The sequence below is a fragment of the Amblyomma mixtum genome, chromosome 3 (assembly GCF_055824585.1).
Source record: "Amblyomma mixtum isolate Tamu chromosome 3, ASM5582458v1, whole genome shotgun sequence".
Lineage (NCBI taxonomy): Eukaryota > Metazoa > Arthropoda > Arachnida > Ixodida > Ixodidae > Amblyomma > Amblyomma mixtum.
The window spans coordinates 431,334,150-431,340,149 of NC_143014.1; the positions used below are offsets into that span (position 1 = coordinate 431,334,150).

At 53.5% G+C, this 6,000-nt stretch overlaps 1 pseudogene; it reads right to left on the reverse strand.

Annotated features, from left to right (window-relative positions):
• Window positions 1-4,284: 4,284 nt before the first annotated feature.
• LOC149358109 (uncharacterized) lies at window positions 4,285-5,380 on the reverse strand (annotated as a pseudogene).
• Between the last annotated feature and the right edge of the window lie 620 nt (window positions 5,381-6,000).

Sequence of the window (6,000 nt, forward strand, 5' to 3'; positions counted from 1 at the left end):
TCTATTTCTCGGGCAGGCGGACTTCGGCCCGCCCATGGGCCCGCCGTTCTCCCCTAATCTCGAGGCACAAGTCGCGCCGAATACGCTCGCGCACATACGCGGTTCCGACGTGAAATGCGGCAGTGAAATATTTCTCTCTCTCGCTGTCGAGAGAGAGTGCCGGCGGCTTTACGTCTGCCCCTGCGCGGGGTCTCCCGGCCACTGCGCACAATCACTTACAAAAAGAAGTAAACTGTATGTACTACATAGCCGCGCGCACGTAGCGTCCTGTCTAGGACTAATCGCGCGCTCGGCACACTGCACTAGCAGCCGGGGTGGGGCGCCCGGCCGCGTATACCGTCCGAGGTAGCACCAACGGAGCGTTCGTGTCACGCGTGCACTACCTGGCAAAGAGCAAGCGGGAAGTCAAGTCCGCCTGCTCGATGAACGCACAGGGGCTCACCATTGTTCTGTCACGGATGCGCGCACTGCGCGCGCCCACAGGAGCGCTTCGAGACCGTCCGGGGTGATACCCAGCGCCCTGTAGGCCGCGAGCATCTCGCGACGCGACACTGCAGAAGCGGCACTGCAGAAGCGGCACAGCGAAGGAGCATGTGCTCCACTGCGCCGCAGTCAGTGCACGCGTCGCTCGGGGTTAGTGGCCACTGCGGCGAGCGAGCAGTTTGTGCTCACCACGGAGCCGTCAGTGAACACAAGCAGATGGTCGCGCAGTTGCTCGAAGAACGAGAGAGCGAAACCGAAACCGAAATCCGGCTAAGAGCTACCGCTGCCTTGTCACGTGAGGGCCTTTTTCCCATGATGCTTTCCACTATATTTTTTTATGACTAGGCTTCAAGATTGTGACGTCATGCTCCCTCCTAGTTTTTTTCTTCCTCCATGTTCGTGAGTCGTACCCGTCTGCTATACCAGTGTTGCCAGACTATAAGGTTGCCAGATTGTGAATTAAGGCCAGACTATTTATGCCCTCTCCCTTTTACCTTCTCCTCCGCCTACCGCTATGCTGCACGCCAGAACCAAGGTCTATTGCCAGAACCGCCCAGCTCGTTAGAGCAGCCGTGCCCGGAGTGGCCGTCGCCTGTTCGCCAAGCGAAAAAGTACGTCCGCGGCGATTGCGAAATTGGTTTTTTAGTGACCGATGTCGCGCAGACGGGTACCACAGATGAAATCTGCCGCTGGGCGGCCCCAGCGAGCGTATTAAGACGAGACAGACGCGTGCTTTTCTTGAAATAAGCGTGCTATGCTCAAATTCACGCGATTTACTTGTCCCGCAGACGTATACCAAAAACTAAATCTGCCGTTGGGCGGCCCCAGCGAGCGTATTAAGACGAGACAGACGCGTGCTTTTCTTGAAATAAGCGTGTTATGCTCATATTCACGCAACTCACTTGTCGCGCAGACGGGTACCACAAACGAAATCTGCCGCTGGGCGGCCCGAGCGAGCGTATTAAGACGAGGCAGACGCGTGCTTTTCTTGAAATAATAGCGTTTGCGTTTTTTGCGTACGCAACACGCAAGATGTATGCGTACGCTAAATTCAAAGCGCGAACAACACTTTTAGGTGAGCGTTTGCGGACCGTTCCGCAATAGGCGCTAAGTAGACATACAACATCCAGGTTCAGCCCCGTTTGGGTAAGTATCTAGCGCCACCACACGTCGAAAAAAAAAATTGAGGTCGTTTTGATCCAAACCAAGCCAAACTCTCAAAGCGCGCGCTTTTTCGTTTTTGTCTGCAACCTCTGCTATTTCGGGTGATTTCCCCAGCCTTCACGACATGCCTTCAAGCATCCTGTGCGATCATCGCCTCCTCTCTGTGCTCACTTGGGCGGAAATCGACGACCTCATGTTGCCGCATGCGGAGCGATGGTTATGAAGGTAAAGGATGCGCAATCAAAGGACGAACCACGAAGAAAGACACAGGGACACACACAAGCGCTTGTGTGTGTCCCTGTGTCTTTCTTCGTGGTTCGTCCTTTGATTGCGCATCCTTTACCTTCACAACATCATGTACCAACTAGGCCCTACCCAAGTTTTGTTGGAGCGATGGTTACTTGCGCAGGTTCACACGATCGTTGGCCGCGTACTGGCTCAGCAGCAGCTCGGCACGTTCGCGCACAGCGCGAGCTGTGAACGCCTTCGCCGAATACTCGCCAAGAGTTCTTGCGATTTCGGCCCACTTGAGCGGGTTTGCGAATGGGTTGCATTCGTGAACCTCGCGCAAGAGCTCTGTCATCCGCCACCGAAAAACGCGCGCGGCTGGCGGCCATGGTTGTCACGTGTACGAAAACGAAACTAAAGCTTTTGAGAAGTGCTAAAAATGGCCGTTGCCATGACGACAGTGTACACAACCTATCGTTAGGCTTACAGCCTTGAAAATAGACTGCTATCTCAAAAGTACCGGCAAGTTATCGCACATAGCATTGCGTCCCAGTGAAACGACAGAAAGCGGAAGCGAATACCACCATTTATTGCCAGTTGAGCGCCGAATAACTCAATGACCAGGTATTTTAGAACCGAAGCGGGCAAACAGGGCGCCGTCATGTTGTCTCCGCAAGCCCCGCAAAGACGCTACGCTATTTCCAGAAAATTGCGTGCGTACGCTAAACGCTAAGCTTCTTTTAGCGTTCTGCGCATGCGCATTCTACATGCGCTATTTTATTGCGTACGCAAAAGTTTTGCGTACGCTATACTAAAACTGTCTAATATGCTCAAGTTCACGGAATTCAGTTGTCGCACAGACGGGTACCACACGCGAAAGGCGCCGCTGCGTGGCCCCGGCGAGCGTATCAAGACGAGACAGACGCGTGCTTTTCTTGAAATAAGCGCGTTATGCTCAGATTCACGCAACATTGACACTTTTATTTGGGGGTAGGCAGTGTTGAACTGAATAACTGCTAACAACGAAATTGTAGGCTGTGCTTGGTGAGCTTCGAAAAAAGTGCGAAATGCGGGCGTCGTTAGAAGGAGGCTTGCAGAAATAATTACTTCATGTGCGTGCATTCTATTATTGCCCAGTCACTTCGTAGTGGCTAGATTTTTTTTTCTGGCAGTAAAGAAAGCTCTCTGGAGCTCGTGCTGCGTTTAAAGCCGCATTCAGAACAGTAATTGTAGGAACGAAAACATCTTCGACGGAAGTCCGTTTTGTTGGGTTTTTGAGATCGTTAAAGAGGAAACTGACGATAACCAATACCTTTATTTTTTTTCCCAACGTTTCGGGACCAACTCGGTCCCTTCTTCAGGGGTGACTAAAGCGTGCCAGCAGCAGCGGGGTGCTGCCTTCGCTCTGGCTTTGTTAGCACGTGGCGCAGTGCACTAACGCACGAGGATGGGAGCGTTCCTGGAGTCCTATTCATCGCCGCCTTTGTGAACCGGATGTGCCATGACTCCACATGTCGCCTCTTGAACAGGTTTGGCTCCACAGCCAAGACGCTCACCTCCCCGAAGGCTATTCGGTGGTCGGCGCGCTCGCAATGTTCGGCAAGGGGGTTGGATTCTGAATTCATTAGCCGGATGTCATTTTTGTGTTGCCTTATTCTTTGCTGGAGGCTTTTTGTTTCGACGACGTATGAAGCCGGGCACTTGGAGCACGGGATTTTGTTAACGTCACCCGGTTGTTTTTCTCTGGGGACGCGGTCTTTCGGTCGTCTTAAGAAGCGGCTTATTGTCGAAACAGGTTGGTGATCCACGTAAATTCCATGTTTTCCCAGAATGCATGCAAGTTCCTCGCTGGTTCCCCTCATGTATGGAAGCACAACGCGCGCGCGTTTCGTTGTTGGCTGTTCCCCCTGACGGCGACCAACGCGTTGAATAAAGCCACGTATGTAGCCATTCTTCTGTAGATCGGCGAAAACGGTGACCTCATATGGTCACGCCATAACAGGCTTTTACGCGTGCGATAGCCCAGTTGGCGATTCAAACAAGCTAGCTGCAACTAGGATAATAATATTGTGGGGTCCAAAGATTCTTCTTAATTTCTGTCTCTCAATGTCCACTAGTATTCGTATATGTAGACACTAAAAACTAGCTTTCGAATTTGTTTTTCGAATCGTTATTATGGACGACCAGCCTTACCCGCGGCGTTGCACAGTTACCTAAGCGTCCTAATTAACGAGGCAAGATGGAAAAATGATACTTTCGGGATGTCCCAATTCTAAGCACTTCATAACTTTAATGAGATAATGTTCAGTGAGAAGAGGGGGAACAGCGGTCTGTTGGAAGCAAATGCGATTTCTGCCAAATCAGCAATTGGGTGGCCCTGATAAGGGCCATTTGTGGCGATCATGATGTTTAAGCCTGGGGGTACTGGCGGGCAATGGCCTCGACGAGTCGAAGGAAGGGGTCCTGACACTTTGTCCGGCCGTTTATGCTGGTCCACCAGAGCCAGTTCAGGTGGGACTGAAGCAGGGTTCGGCTCGTTCCACCGGTGCGCACTAGCACGCGCTTGGCTTTCTGCTAAGCTTGTTTTATATTCTGAGTGTGCGCACCGGTGGCCGGGTCTACGAAGTTGTCCTGGTGGCACACTGTGTTGTGCTGCAGGTCCATATCACCGGCCGCGTCCTGTAGAGCCTCCAGGTTGTTATATCCCCGCCACTCGTCCCTGACTACCTGGGTTTTCGGCAGTACGTTGTCACTGATGATAGCCTTCAGGGTGTCGCCGTCCCGCTTTTCGACTTCAAAAAGTCGGGTCTCTCCCGTCGACACCCAATACAGGCCGACGACCCAGGGCCCTCGATCTTCCACGCCGCCGTAATTGCTGTTGAAACAGCCTGGGACGCCGTCCCCAGCCAGCAGACGACCCCGGTTCGCCTTTCGGCGACCGCGGAACAGACTCGTCGACCTGAACTTCTTCCCCGGGGCCACCCATGCGTGGCCTCTGTAGCAGGTCCTTGGCCCCAACTTCACGAATGAAGTTGGTCCAATCCGTGCCGGCCTCCGTTCCGAGCTTAGACCGCCCCCGGGTCCACTCGGAAGCTACCGTGGCGTTCATTTCTTTGGCTGTGGAGTACATCGGACAAAGGACTTCACGCCGCGACATCTTCACATGGGGTCGGTCGGCGGCATCCCTGAAAGCGAAGAAGCTGGCCGTGGCCTGACGGCCGTGGAGGACAGCTTCCCCGTTTTCTTGGGAGAGCTCTTTCCGGCAGGCGCCGCAGCGGAAGGTGGGCCGAGGACCCTTCGGACACTTGCGCATCCGTGTTACCACAGAGCCCGTGCAGTTTGGCTTACCGGGGTTGAAGCCCATGTCTCCGCAGATTCCCCAGAAGTGTTGACTTCTCAGGAGTCTTCCACGGCGCTGCGGGTCCGATGGCGGGGCTGTTGGTGCTGCTGGGAGCAGCCCGTAGTCACGGCAAAATTCGTCCAGGGCCTTTTCGTCGTTCAGCATGCACGCAAAAACTGATGATGTCCGGGTCCACACGCACTCCAGCGGTGGGCATGTTTCAGGTAGAAAATAGCGCACTGAGACAGCGGACAACGGAACTGTCGGGTTAACTCGGACAACCGACTCGCTTAAATACGGTGGCGTCGATTACTCATACCTTGAGATGGAGAGAGGGAAAGACTGCAGTGCGCGGGGTACCAGATTGGGCTACCAGTGTCGGTGCTTACAATATAGGAAGGGAAGAAGGAGGGATTCCAGGAAAAAAAAGAAAATAATGAGGCTTGCAGGTGTGCAGCCTTAATTCACTGGTCTCGGTAGGGGAAAAGGCCGCGCCCATGTAAAATCCGAGTATCACCGCACCTCTGGTCTTCACCTTTGCACAATAGACACGATCATGGCCGTACGCCATGCTGGTTCACTGGCACTGTTGGCCAAGGATAAATCAGGCGGACCGGAAATTGGACGTCAAGTGACACCTTGTCCGCGGGCACTGCCTCCCCCCTCGCCTCTGTCTGTGCAGCCCTTTTGGGCTAAAGCTTCTCCATGATATATATGTTCTAAAGCACCAGCGGCAATAAAGGCGCTTTATTTTTGGCCACGTCAGTCCTGGGCTCCAACTTTTT